At 40.4% G+C, this 14,697-nt stretch overlaps 1 non-coding gene across 1 annotated transcript; it reads left to right on the top strand.

Moving 5' to 3' along the window:
• Positions 1–14,071: 14,071 nt before the first annotated feature.
• Positions 14,072–14,179, top strand: LOC148580256 (small nucleolar RNA R71). The gene has a single exon (XR_015899169.1). It is a non-coding gene; the product is annotated as a small nucleolar RNA R71 (small nucleolar RNA).
• Positions 14,180–14,697: the final 518 nt, after the last annotated feature.

Consider the following 14,697-nt stretch of genomic DNA (forward strand, 5'->3'; position numbering starts at 1 on the left):
GTAACCAAGAATCAGGAAGCCTCCCTGAAGAGCCTAGAGAGACAGATGGGGCAACTCTCCAAGCAAGTATCTGTTGAGAGACCTTCAAACTCACTGCCCAGTGACACAATTCCAAATCCCAAGGAGGAATGCAAGGCAATACAATTAAGGAGTGGGAGAACATTGATAAGCAACAATGACACTACAAGGAAGCAAGCAGAGAACATCAAAGAACCAACGGAGGATGAGAAGCAAACAAAGGCAGATGAGGCTAAGGAGCAAGTTGTGATGCCAAACAAAGGCACTGAGAAACTTAAAGAGAAGGACAACCAGCCGCATAGCTCAAAGGAAGGAGCTCAGGGACAGCAGCAATTAGGAAAGAGCATTACACCTCCACTGCCATATCCCCAGAGGTTTAACAAAGAGGTTAAAGACCAGCATTTTCACAAATTCCTTGAGATTTTCAAGAAGCTAGAAATTAATATCCCCTTGGCTGAAGCACTGGAGCAAATGCCTCTATATTCCAAGTTTCTGAAGGATCTTATCAACAAGAAAAGAAGTTGGCTTGAAAGGGAAACCGTATTACTCACCGAGGAATGCAGTGCTATGATTCAACGGGGTATTCCACCAAAACTTAAGGATCCGGGAAGCTTTGTAGTCTCATGCACTATTGGCAAGATAATTCTCAACAAGGCTCTCTGTGACCTGGGTGCTAGCATCAATTTAATGCCTCTCTCAATGATAAGAAAACTTGCCATAGAAGAGCTTAAACCCACCAGGATGTCACTAGTCATGGCTGACAGATCAATCAAGACACCAAATGGAATTGTGGAGAATCTGTTGGTGAAGGTTGGGGAGTTTATTTTCCCAGCAGATTTTGTAATTTTGGACACTGAAGAAGAAGGAAACGACTCAATCATTCTGGGAAGGCCATTTCTACACACAGCAAGGGCCATCATTGATGTAGAAAAAGGAGAAATGACCTTCAGGGTCCATAATGAACAAATGGTCATAAACGTGTTCAGATCAATGCAAAACGCTCCTGAGCAAGAGGATTACGTGAGAGTGGACATGATAGACAGTTTGGTGGAAGAAACATTGGAAGAAAATTTTCAAGAGCAAGAAGGAAATCAAGGGGCAACAGAGGAACAAGTGGCTGAGACCTCTACTGAGCAAGATGAAAGACAAGATAAGAAGGAAGATGTACGAAAACAAGAACTGAAACCTTTACCCACCCATCTCAAATATGCATTCCTTGGCACATCGGAGAGCTTCCCAGTAATCATTAATTCATCCCTGACAAAGAAGGAAGAAGGAGAACTTCTTGACGTACTCAAAGCTCACAAAGATGCTTTAGGATGGACCATTGATGACCTGAAGGGAATCAGCCCTGCAGTATGTATGCATAAGATCCTCTTGGAAGATAATTCCAAACCAGTGGTTCAACCGCAAAGAAGGCTAAATCCCACAATGAAGGAAGTTGTCCAGAAGGAAGTAATGAAGTTGTGGAATGCAGGGATAATCTTCCCAATATCTGACAGCCCATGGGTAAGCCCGGTTCAAGTTGTACCAAAGAAGGGAGGAATGACGGTCATCACTAATGAGAAGAATGAGTTGATCCCTACTAGAATAGTGACTGGGTGGAGGATGTGCATAGACTATAGAAGATTGAATGATGCCACCAGGAAGGATCATTTCCCTCTCCCATTCATTGATCAGATGCTGGAAAGGTTAGCCGGCCATGCCTATTACTGCTTTTTGGACGGATATTCTGGGTATAATCAAATCGTGGTGAACCCCAAGGACCAAGAGAAAACTGCCTTTACATGTCCATTTGGAGTTTTTGCATATCGGAGGATGCCCTTTGGGCTCTGCAACGCCCCTGCCACATTTCAAAGGTGTATGCTCTCCATTTTCTCTGATATGGTCAAAAAATTTTTAGAAGTCTTCATGGATGACTTCTCTGTTTTTGGTGATAATTTCAATGCTTGCCTAAACCATTTAACTCTTGTCTTGAAACGGTGCCAAAAAACTAATTTGGTTTTAAACTGGGAGAAATGCCATTTCATGGTACCCGAAGGGATTGTTCTTGGCCATAAAGTTTCAAAAAAGGGGATAGAGGTTGATAAGGCAAAGGTTGAGATCATAGAAAAACTCCCTCCACCAATTAATGTGAAATCTGTTAGAAGTTTCTTGGGGCATGCCGGATTCTACAGAAGGTTTATCAAGGACTTTTCAAAAATAGCCAAACCTTTGAGTAATTTGTTAATGCTTGATAACCCTTTTGTTTTTGATGAAAACTGCCAGCATGCCTTTGAAACTTTAAAAAATAGACTCACAACAGCACCAATCATCACACCTCCAGATTGGGAATTACCTTTTGAACTCATGTGTGACGCAAGTGACCTTGCAATTGGTGCTGTACTTGGGCAAAAGAAGGGAAATTTGCATCATGTCATATATTATGCAAGTAAAGTGTTGAATGAGTCCCAAAGAAATTACACCACAACAGAAAAAGAATTGCTAGCTGTAATCTATGCATTTGATAAGTTTAGATCATATCTAATAGGATCCAAAGTTGTGGTTTACACTGATCATGCTGCACTTAAGTATTTAATGTCAAAGCAGGATGCTAAACGAAGACTCATCAGGTGGATACTGCTCCTACAAGAATTTGACATAGAGATAAGAGATAGGAAGGGCACTGAAAATCAGGTCGCTGATCATCTGTCGAGGTTGCCACATGAAACAAGTCAAAAAGCATCCCAGCCCATAAATGAAAGCTTCCCAGATGAGTACCTTCTGCAAATCCAGCAAGCACCTTGGTTTGTTGACATAGCAAATTACAAAGTGGGAAGGAAGATACCGCAAGAGTTCTCTAAGCAACAAGTGAAGAAGTTGATCAACGAAGCAAGGAAATTTTCATGGGATGAACCCTTCTTGTTCAAGAGATGCTCTGATGGAGTAATCAGAAGGTGTGTTCCCGAAAGTGAAATCAGGGACATCTTATGGCATTGTCATGGTTCAGCTTATGGTGGACACTTTGGCCCAGAAAAAACAGCCGCAAAAATACTGCAGAGTGGCTTCTATTGGCCAACTATCTTCAAGGATGCCAGAGAATATGTACACCAATGTAAGGAATGCCAGAAAGCAGGAGGATTAACAAAAAGGAATGAGATGCCTCAAAACTTTATCTTAGAATTAGAATTGTTCGATCTATGGGGAATCGATTTCATGGGGCCTTTTCCTCCTTCTTATTCTTTTAGATACATCTTGGTAGCAGTGGAGTATGTCTCAAAGTGGGTGGAAGCCATAGCCACAACCACCTGTGATGCACAGATTGCCCTCCAATTCCTAAAAAAACACATTTTCACTAGGTATGGAGTGCCAAAGGGTCTTATTAGTGATGGTGGTAGTCACTTTTGCAACAAACAAATGGAGAAACTCCTCCACAAGTATGGAGTAATTCACAAAGTAGCCACACCTTACCATCCTCAGACTAACGGCCAAGCTGAACTTGCAAATAGAGAATTAAAGAAGATCCTAGAGAAAACAGTGGGAATCACAAGAAAAGATTGGGCTAGAAAGCTAGAGGATGCATTGTGGGCGTATAGGACAGCTTTTAAAACTCCTATTGGCAAGTCACCCGTTCAGCTATTGTATGGCAAATCCTGCCACCTCCCTGTAGAGCTTGAACACAGAGCTTTTTGGGCCACTAAACTTCTCAACCTTGATCCCCAAGCTGCAGGAGAAAAAAGGTTGTTACAACTAAATGAGTTGGATGAATTTAGACTAGAGGCTTATGAAAGTGCGAAGATATACAAGGAGAGAGCTAAGAAGTGGCATGACAAGAAGATCACAAAGAAGGAATTCAAGCCAGGACAGCAAGTGCTCCTGTATAATTCGAGGCTTAAAATCTTCCCTGGCAAACTGAAGTCTAAGTGGACTGGCCCATACTTGGTGACAAAGATTTTTCCCTATGAGAATATTGAACTGCTAGATGAGGCAACGAAGAATCAATTCACAGTAAATGGTCACAGAGCAAAGCTGTACTTGGGAGGACAATGGGGTAAGGAAAAAGAGGTTCAACACCTACAACCCTCTTAAAAAGAATTGAAAAGTGTCAAGCTAGTGACAATAAAAGAGCGCTTGTTAGGAGGCAACCCAACCTGAGGTAGTTTTCCTTTCATAACTTTTTCAATAAAAGTGTTGGATAACTGCTATATATTGCAAGGAGCTAAGTTTGGTGTTACACACCAAAAACAATTTAAGGGAGAATGCAGGATGCTAAGTTTGGTGTTCCACCAAAACTTCATTTAAAATTACATTCCAACTTCCTGCACATTGCTAGTTCCAAGCAATCAAACAGATTATTCAACAAGTTAACTATTTTTGTTTAGTCCCAATATCATAACCTTTAGCAAGGACACAAAAGTTTGCCAGAGTTAACCTGTTGAATCAGAAGAAGTAGCAAGGAATTAAGTCTGGGAGTTAACCACCAATTGAAGATACCATGCATAAAGACTCAAAAAGGGGCACAACAGAAAGAAGAACAAAAGAAATGCAAACCAATAGGTTGTATCTATACTTAACCTTTACTGTTGAGAAATACTTTTGATTGATGTCTTGATAAAGTGTTCATTTAGTTCAAACAGATTCAAACTTCTCTTAGAATAAGTAAACTAGTCTATGTGTATGCTTGTGTATTTACTTTCACTTAGCAAAAAGCATGTTTGTCCCCTGCACTTTCAATTCAATAAAAGAAATGTTTGAATGTGAAGGAAGATAGTCTCTGTTAGATAGAAGTAGAATAAAAGTAAGTGGTGGTATGTGTGTGATTGTATAATAGCTCACTTTTAGTGAATAAAGAGCCAGGATATCTCCTTCTAAGTAAAGAGTGGCCTACTGTCTATGAATATCAATTAAATAAAAAATTTCCTTGGTTAGAAAGAAAAACAAAAAGAAGGAAAGAAAAAAAAAAAGATAGCCAAAAAGTGGCAGAACAAAAGGAAAAGAAACAAAGCTGGACACCAATAGCTTGAACTTTAAAATATATGCCTGTGATGTCTTTGTACTAGGATCTGCTTGGATTAGTAAGCTCTTAGGAGTGCCTCAACACTCGGTGACTTGGGTTAACTAATCCGGGATCATCAGATGAAAGTCCACTATCAAGAGCAACCTAACTACAAGGCATTTAGTAACCCAAAGAGGTGCTGGGCATCAATGTTTTAAGAAGGAATGTGAGCCAAGTGTCTATGGTGAATAATGTGTCAAGTATAAAGAAAAGAAAATGAACTTGCTACACATGACACTCAAATAAAGCTTATGAACAAAGTAATAGCCAAGGGTAAAGGAATAATGAGAGGTCATAGCAGTATGTCACTTGAAGCTTGAAGGAGACTTTCTAGGCCTAGGAGTCAATAAGAAGTGAGTATTTGCACATCCACACAAAATCCCATGAACTATCAATAATACTCTGCTAGCATGAACATCTTCTTCCATCTCATTCTTTCTTCTCAATAAATCTTTTCTTGCTTGGGGACAAGCAAGCTTTAAGTTTGGTGTTGTAATGACAAGTCATCCTAGCCTATGTTAACTAGTCTTTTTCTTTTGTTTTCATTTGAATTATGCACTTTCTTGAACCATAAGCAAGCTAATTGAGTAGATTTTCATGTTTCCCTTGATTGAATCAACCATGTGTGAATTCATGCCATTTCATGAGGTTTTATGCTATAATTGTTGCATATTATGATAGAATGAATATCTCATGATTATGAGCATAGCTTTGATGTGTTTGGTTGATTAATGATAGGTGAAGAAAGCTTGGAGAAAGGTTGAAGCAAGAAGGAATGGCTAGGAGTGAAGAGAGGACAATGGAATAAGTGAAATTGAACCAGGAAGCAAAAAAGCTGGACCTAAAGTTAGCATCAAACTTTTGCACAAATTTTTGGTTGAAAAGTTAGCCCCAACGTTAGCCCCCTAACTTGGAGGCTAACGTTGGAACTTGAAAATCACTCCCTGGGTACCAAAAGTTTGAGCCAACGTTAGCCCCCTAACTTTGAGGCTAACGTTGGCACATGAAATTCACCCCTGGGCACCAAAAGTTTGCGCCAACGTTAGCCCCCTAACTTTGAGGCTAACGTTGGCATGAAGAAAACCTCCCTGGGCACCAAAAGTTTGCACCAACGTTAGCCCCCTAACTTTGAGGCTAACGTTGGCACATGAAAATCACAAGGAGGAGCAAAAGTTTGCGCCAACGTTAGCCCCCTAACTTGGTGGCTAACGTTGGCGCCACAAGTACTCAAGGCAAGGCCAACGTTAGGGCCAAAGTTAGACCCCTAACGTTGGCACCAACGTTCATATCAGCAAAGTGGTGTTAGCTGATAAGAAAAGTTGGAGCAAAAGTTAGACCCCTAACTTTTGCTCAAACTTTTGGTCCAACTTTTGCAAAACTCAAACCCGGTTCAATTGGTTCACTTTGGTTCTTCTCCAAACTTCAAGAGCAATCAACCAAGGCCTCTTTCAACCCAATTCCACCAAGAGCAAAGGCCCAACTCAAAGCTTGAAGATCATTTGAAGAAAGTGTATAAATAGGATAGAATTCAAGTTCTTCGGGGAGCTTTCCTTTTAGAATTTTCATAATAGTTTTCGGAGAGCTTTTGATATTGAGTGAACTTTAATTTCTTTGTCTTGGGGAAGGAGAATTCACTTCTCTTCCTCTCAGTTTTATTGCTTTCAATTTCAATTACAATTGTCTTGGATCTTTGGTTGAAGAATTGAAGAAATTCTGTTTCAATCTCATCCTTAGATCTCTCTGTTTATTTACTGCAATTGAATTTCCGTTTCTGTTACTTGATTCTCATCTACTTTCCTTGCAATTTACAATTTCCTTTGCAATTATTCTTGTTGGATCTAGGAAGGCATTGAGATCTAGACTTGGTTTTCTAGTCTCTGGGTCCTGAGATCTAAATTCCCAATTCACATTTTGTTGCTTGCTTTCAATGTTCATTTATTTTACTGCTTCAAGATCCGATTCAACCCAAACCTTCTTTTACTCTTTTGTTTGATGCAAGTTACTTTTCTTTGTTTAATTTCTGCAAATCCAACTCCCAATCCCCTTTACATTTCGAGCCATTTACATTTCTTGCACTTTAAGATTCCACAATTTACTTTTCTTGCATTCTAAGTTTCTGCTATTTAATTTCTTGTTCCTTAAGATTCAGCATTTTAATTCCCTGTTCTTTTTGCTTCCATGCAATTTAATTTCTACAAATCACAAAACACTCAACCAAATCTTGATTCGCTTGACTAAATTAACCACTAAGCTAAAATTGCTCAATCCTTCAATCCCTGTGGGATCGACCTCACTCCCGTGAGTTTTTATTACTTGATACGACCCGGTACACTTGCCGGTTAGATTTGTGTGTTTTGGGAGAAATTTATTTTTCACCAAAATACTCATCAGAGTGCTGGGCGTAGTGACAGACGCAAAAGGAGGATGAATCCTATTCTAGTATGATCGAGAACCTCAGATGATTAGCCGTGCTGTGACAGAGCATTTGGACCATTTTCACAAGAGGATAGGATGCAGCCATTGACCACGGTGATGCCTCCAGATGATTAGCCATGCAGTGACAGCGCATCAGACCATTTTCACAGAGAGGATGAAAAGTAGCCATTGACAATGGTGATGTCCTTACATAAAGCCAGCCATGGAAAGGAGTGAGATTGATTGGATGAAGACAGCAGAAAAGCAGAAGTTCAGAGGAACGAATGCATCTCCATACACTTATCTGAAATTCTCACCAATGATATACATAAGTATTTCTATCTTTATTTTCTGTTTATTTATCATTTATTTTTGAAAACTCCATAATCAACTATTATCCGCCTGACTGAGATTTACAAGATGACCATAGCTTGCTTCATACCAACAATCTCCGTGGGATCGACCCTTACTCACGTAAGGTTTATTACTTGGACGACCCAGTGCACTTGCTGGTTAGTTGTATCGAAGTTGTGAATGAAAAATGATTTATTAAGACGTGCGTACAAAGTTTTTGGCGCCGTTGCCTGATATCACAATTTCGTGCACCAAATGGCTGAAGGAAGTTCAATGGAATCTCTATGGTCTCTGTATGAGCCTCAGATTCCTTTGGTTCCTCGAAGGGAAACTTCTTTTTGTCCAGAGGATGTCCCATGAGGCTTTTCTCACTGGGACTCACGTCCTCCTCACTCTCTCCAGGTTCGGCCATGTTGGTCATGGTTATCCTCTGCTTTCCTATTCTCTTCATCCAATCATTCATACTCCTTTCCATGGCAAGCTTTATATTGGTTTTCACCGTTGTCAATGGCTACCTCCCATCCTCTCAGTGAAAATGGTCCAAATGCGCTGTCACCGCACGGCTAATCATCTATCGGTTCTCGATCATGTTGGAATAGGATCCATTGATCCTTTTGCGTCTGTCACTACACCCAACACTCGCGAGTTTGAAGCTCGTCACAGTCATCCCTTCCCAGATTCTACTCGGAATACCACAGACAAGGTTTAGACTTTTCGAATCTCAAGAATGCTGCCAATTAATTCTCGCCTATACCACGAAGACTCTGATCTCATAGAATGGAAGGCTCGGTTGTCAGGCGAGGCAACCATGTATCATGAACCAGGAGGCTAAGAGATACACACTCAATCGAAGGTAGAACAGAGGTGGTTGTCAGGCACGCGTTCATAGGTGAGAATGATGATGAGTGTCACGGATCATCACAGTCATCAGGTTGAAGTGCGAGTGAATATCTTGGAATAAGAAATAGACTTGAGTTGAATATAAAAACAATAGTACTTTGCATTAATTCATGAGGAACAGTAGAGCTCCACACCTTAATCTATGGGGTGTAGAAACTCCACCGTTGAAAATACATTAGTGAAAATAGTGGTCATTGGCTTCGACCCCAGAGGGGGAACCAGAATAACCAAGATCAAAAGTATATGAAAAGTGTGTTCAAATACAATAGCAAAAGGTCCTATTTATAGAAAACTAGTAGCCTAGTGTTTACAGAAATGAGTAATTAATGCAGAAATCTTCTTCCGGGCCCACTTGGTGTGTGCTTGGGCTGAGCATTAAAGCTTTCACATGTAGAGACTTTTCTTGGAGTTAAACGCCAGCTTTTGTGCCAGTTTGGGCGTTTAACTCCAGCTTTTATGCTAGTTCTGGCGTTTTGACGCCAAAATTCTTATGCTGACTTGGAACGTCGGTTTGCTCCAGAAAATCTACTTCGAGTGCAGGGAGGTCAGAATCCAATAGCATCTGCAGTCCTTTTTTAGTCTCTGAATCAGATTTTTGCTCAGGTCCTTCTATTTCAGCCAAAAAATACCTGAAATCACAGAAAAACACACAAACTCATAGTAAAGTCTAGAAATGTGATTTTTATTTAAAAACTAATAAAAATATAATAAAAACTAACTAAAATATACTAAAAACACTAAAAATAATGCCAAAAAGTGTATAAATTATCCGCTCATCACAACACCAAATTTAAATTGTTGCTTGTCCCCAAGCAACCAAAAATAAAGTTGGATAAAAAGAAGAGAATATACAATGAATTCCAAAAACATCTATGAAGATCAGTCTTAATTAGATGAGTGGGGCTATTAGCTTTTTGCTTCTGAACAATTTTGGCATCTCACTTTATCCTTTAAAGCTCAGAATGATTGGCATCTATAGGAACTCAGAATTCAGATAGTGTTATTGATTCTCCTAGTTCAGTATGTTGATTCTTGAACATAGTTACTTTATGAGTCTTGGCCGTGACCCTAAGCATTTTGTTTTCCAGTATTACCACCAGATACATAAATGCCACAAACACATAACTGGGTGAACCTTTTCAGATTGTGAATCAGCTTTGCTAGAGTCCCCAATTAGAGGTGTCCAGAGCTCTTAAGCACACTCTTTTTGCTTTGGACCACGACTTTAACCGCTCAGTCTCAAGCTTTTCACTTGACACCTTCATGCCACAAGCACATGGTTAGGGACAGCTTGGTTTAGCTGCTTAGGCCAGGATTTTATTCCTGTGGGCCCTCCTTTCCACTGATTCTCAAAGTCTTTGATCCTTTTTATTTTACCCTTGCCTTTTGGTTTAAAGGGCTATTGGCTTTTTCTGCTTGCTTTTTCTTTTTCTTTCTTTTTCTTTTCTTCTTCTTTTTTTTTTTTTTCGCAAGCTTTTCACTACTTTTTATTGCCTCAAGAATCAATTTTATGATTTTTTAGATTATCAAATAATATTTCTCCTTTTTCTTTATTCTTTCAAGAGCCAACAATTTTAACATTCATAAACAACAATAAAAAATATGCACTGTTCAAGCATTCATTTAGAAAACAAAAAGTATTGTCACAACATCAAAATAATTAAACTAATTTCAAGGATGAATTCGAAATCATGTACTTCTTATTCTTTTGTAATTAAAACATTTTTCATTTAAGAAAGGTGATGGATTCATGGGACATTCATAGCTTTAAGGCATAGACACTAAGACACTAATGATCATGTAATAAGACACAAACACAAATAAACAAAAAGCATAATTTTTGAAAAACAGAAAAATAAGAACAAGAAAATTAAAGAACGGGTCCACCTTAGTGATGGCGGCTTGTTCTTCCTCTTGAAGATCTTATGGAGTGCTTGAGCTCCTTTATATCTCTTCCTTGCCTTTGTTGCTCCTCCCTTATGGCTCTTTGGTCTTCTCTAATTTCATGGAGGAGGATAGAATGCTCTTGGTGCTCCACCCTTAGTTGTCCCATATTGGAACTTAATTCTCCTAGGGAGGTGTTGATTTGCTCCCAATAGTTTTGTGGAGGAAAATGCATCCCTTGAGGCATCTCAGGGATTTCATGATGAGGAATTTCCTCATGCTCTTGTCCATGAGTGGGCTCTCTTGTTTGCTCCATCCTTTTCTTAGTGATGGGCTTGTCCTCATCAATGAGGATGTCTTCCTCTATGTCAATTCCAGCTGAATTGCAGAGGTGACAAATAAGATGAGGGAAGGCTAACCATGCCAAAGTAGAGGACTTGTCTGCCACCTTGTAGAGTTCTAGGGATATAACCTCATCAACTTCTACTTCCTCTCCAATCATGATGTTATGGATCATGATAGCCTGGTCTATAGTAACTTCAGACCGGTTGCTAGTAGGAATGATTGAGCGTTAGATGAACTCCAACCATCCCTTAGCCACGGGCTTGAGGTCATGCCTTCTTAGTTGAACTGGCTTCCCTCTTGAATCTCTCTTCCATTGAGCGCCCTCTTTATAAATGTCTATTAGGACTTGGTCCAACCTTTGATCAAAGTTGACCCTTCTAGTGTAGGGGCATGCATCTTCTTGCATCATGGGCAAGTTGAATGCCAACCTTACATTTTCTGGACTGAAATCTAAGCATTTCCCCCGGACCATTGTGAGCCAATTCTTTGGGTCTAGGTTCACACTTTGATCATGGTTCTTGGGGATCCATGCATTGGCATAGAACTCTTGAACCGTTAAGATTCTGACTTGTTGAATGGGGTTGTTGAGAATTTCCCAACCTCTTCTTCGAATCTCATGTCGGATCTCCGGATATTCGCCCTTTTTGAGCTTGAAAGGGACCTCGGGGATCACCTTCTTCTTGGCCATAACTTCATAGAAGTGGTCTTGATGCACCCTTGAGATGAATCTCTCCATCTCCCATGACTCGAGGCGGAAGCTTTTGCCTTTCCTTTCCCTTTCTAGAGGTTTTTCCGGCCTTTCGTGCCATAAATGGTTATGGAAAAATAAAAAGCAACACTTTTACCACACCAAACTTAGAAGTTTTGCTCGTCCTCGAGTAAAAGAAGATAGAAAAGAGTAGAAGAAGAAGAAATAGAGGAGATGGAGGGGGGTTTTTGGGGAAGAGGTATTAAGGTGATTGGTGAAGGGTATTTGGGGAAGGTGTGAAGAAGAGAGAGAGATGAGGTAGGTAGGGATCCTGTGGGGTCCACAGATCCTGAGGTGTCAAGGATTTCTCATCCTTGCACCATGTTGGCGTGTAAACGCAGCTTGGAGTGCCAATCCTGGCGTTAAATGCCAGGTTGCTCCCCATTTCTGGCGTTAAACGTAATTATGTGCCCCTTACTGGCGTTAAACGCCAGTTCTGTGCCCCTTTCTGGCGTTAAACGCCCATAATGGTGCCAGACTGGGTGTTTAACGCCCATTTTGCTACCCTTACTAGCGTTTAAACGCCAGTAAGCTTCTCCTCCATGGTGTGCTATTTTTAATACTTTTGTTCGTTCTGTTTTTGCTTTTTCAGTTGTTTTTGTGACTTCACATGATCATCAACCTACAGAAAACATAAAATAACAATAGAAAATAAATAGATATGATTAAATAAAATTGGGTTGCCTCCCAACAAGAGCTTCTTTTTAATGTCAATAGCTTGACAGTGGGTTCTCATAGAGCCTCACAGATACTCAGAGCATGGTGATGGCCTCCCAACACCAGACTTAGAGTTTGAATGTGGGGGCTCTATTTGACTTTGCATTGAGAGAAGCTTTTCATGCTTCATTTCCATAGTTATAGAGGAAGATCCTTGAGCTTTAAACACAAGGGAGTCCTCATTCATTTGAAAGACCAATTCTCCTCTGTCAACATCAATCACAGCTTTTACTGTGGCTAGGAAGGGTCTGCCAAGGATGATGGATTCATCCATACACTTCCAAGTGTCTAGGATTATGAAATTAGCAGGGATGTAGTGGCCTTCAGCCTTTACCAAGACATCCTCTACAAGTTCATAAGCCTGTTTCCTTGAAATGTCTGCCATCTCTAGTGAAATTCTTGCAGCTTGTACCTCAAGGATCCCTAGCTTCTCCATTATAGAGAGTGGTATGAGGTTTATACTTGACCCTAGGTCACACAGAGCCTTCTCAAAGGTCATGGTGCCTATGGTACAAGGTATTGAGAACTTTCCAGGATCCTATCTCTTCTGAGGTAATCTCTACCTAGTCAAGTCATCCAGTTCTTTGGTGAGCAAGGGGGTTCATCCTCCCAAGTCTCATCACCAAATAACTTGGCATTAAGCTTTATGATTGCTCCAAGGTACTTGGCAAATTACTCTTCAGTAACATCTTCATCCTCTTCAGAGGAAGAATACTCATCATAGCTCATGAATGGCAGAAGTAAATTCAATGGAATCTCTATGGTCTCAGTATGAGCCTCAGATTCCCATGGTTCCTCATTAGGGAACTTCTTGGAGGCCATTGGACGTCCATTGAGGTCTTCCTCAGTAGAAATCACTGCCTCTTCCTCCTCTCCAGGTTCGGCCGTGTGGGTTATGTTGATGGCCTTGCACTCTCTTTTTGGATTTTCTTCTGTATTACTTAGGAGAGTACTAGGAGGGAGTTCAATAACTTTCTTACTCAGCTGACCCACTTGTGCCTCTAAATTTCTAATGGAGGACCTTGTTTCAGTCATGAAACTTTGAGTGGTTTTAATTAGATCAGAGACTACAGTTGCTAAGTCAAAGTGGCTCTGCTTAGAATTCTCTGTCTGTTGCTGAGAAGATGATGGAAAAGGTTTGCTATTGCTAATCTATTTCTTCCACCATTACTGTTGTTGAAGCCTTGTTGAGGCCTCTGTTGGTCCTTCCATGAGAGATTTGGATGATTTCTCCATGAAGGATTATAGGTGTTTCCATAGGGTTCTCCCATGTAATCCACCTCTTTCATTGCTGGATTCTCAGGATCATAAGCTTCTTCTTCAGATGAAGCTTCTTTGGTACTACCTATTGCTGCTTGCATTCCAGACAGACTTTGAGAAATCATATTGACTTGCTGAGTCAATATTTTGTTCTGAGCCAATATGGCATTCAGAGTGTCAATCTCAAGAACTCCTTTCTTCTGAGTTGTCCCATTATTCATAGGATTCCTTTCAGAAGTGTACATGAATTGGTTATTTGCAACCATTTCAATGAGTTCCTGAGCTTCTGCAGGCATCTTCTTCAGATGAAGAGATCCTCCTGCAGAGCTGTCCAATGACATCTTGGACAGTTCAGACAGACCGTCATAGAAGATACCTATGATGCTCCATTCTGAAAGCATATCAGAAGGACACCTTCTGATCAATTGTTTGTATCTTTCCCAAGCTTCATTGAGGGATTCACCTTCCTTCTGTCTGAAGGTCTGGACTTCCACTCTAAGTTTACTCAATTTTTTTGAGGTGGAAAGAATTTTGCCAAGAAGGCATTGACCAGCTTTTCCCAAGAGTTCAGGCTTTCTTTAGGTTGTGAGTCCAACCATGTCCTAGCTCTGTCTCTTACAGCAAAGGGGAAAAGCATAAGCCTATAGACCTCGGGATCAACCCCATTGGTCTTAATAGCGTCACAGATTTGCAAGAATTCAGCCAAGAACTAATGAGGATCTTCCAATGGAAGTCCATGAAACTTGCAATTCTGTTATATCAGAGAAACTAATTGAGGCTTAAGCTCAATGTTGTTTGCTCCAATGGCAGGGATAGAGATGCTTCTCCCATAGAAGTCGGGAGTAGGTGTAGTAAAATCACCAAGCACCTTCCTTGCATTGTTGGCATTGTTGTTATTTTCGGCTGCCATGTCTTCTTCTTGTTTGAAAAATTCTGTTAGGTCCTCTACAGAGAGTTGTGCTTTAGCTTCTCTTAGCTTTTCCTTCAAGGTCCTTTCAGGTTCAGGATCAGCTTCAACAAG

Source organism: Arachis ipaensis, chromosome B10 (genome assembly GCF_059453495.1).
Source record: "Arachis ipaensis isolate K30076 ecotype BB chromosome B10, ASM5945349v1, whole genome shotgun sequence".
Classification (NCBI taxonomy): domain Eukaryota; kingdom Viridiplantae; phylum Streptophyta; class Magnoliopsida; order Fabales; family Fabaceae; genus Arachis; species Arachis ipaensis.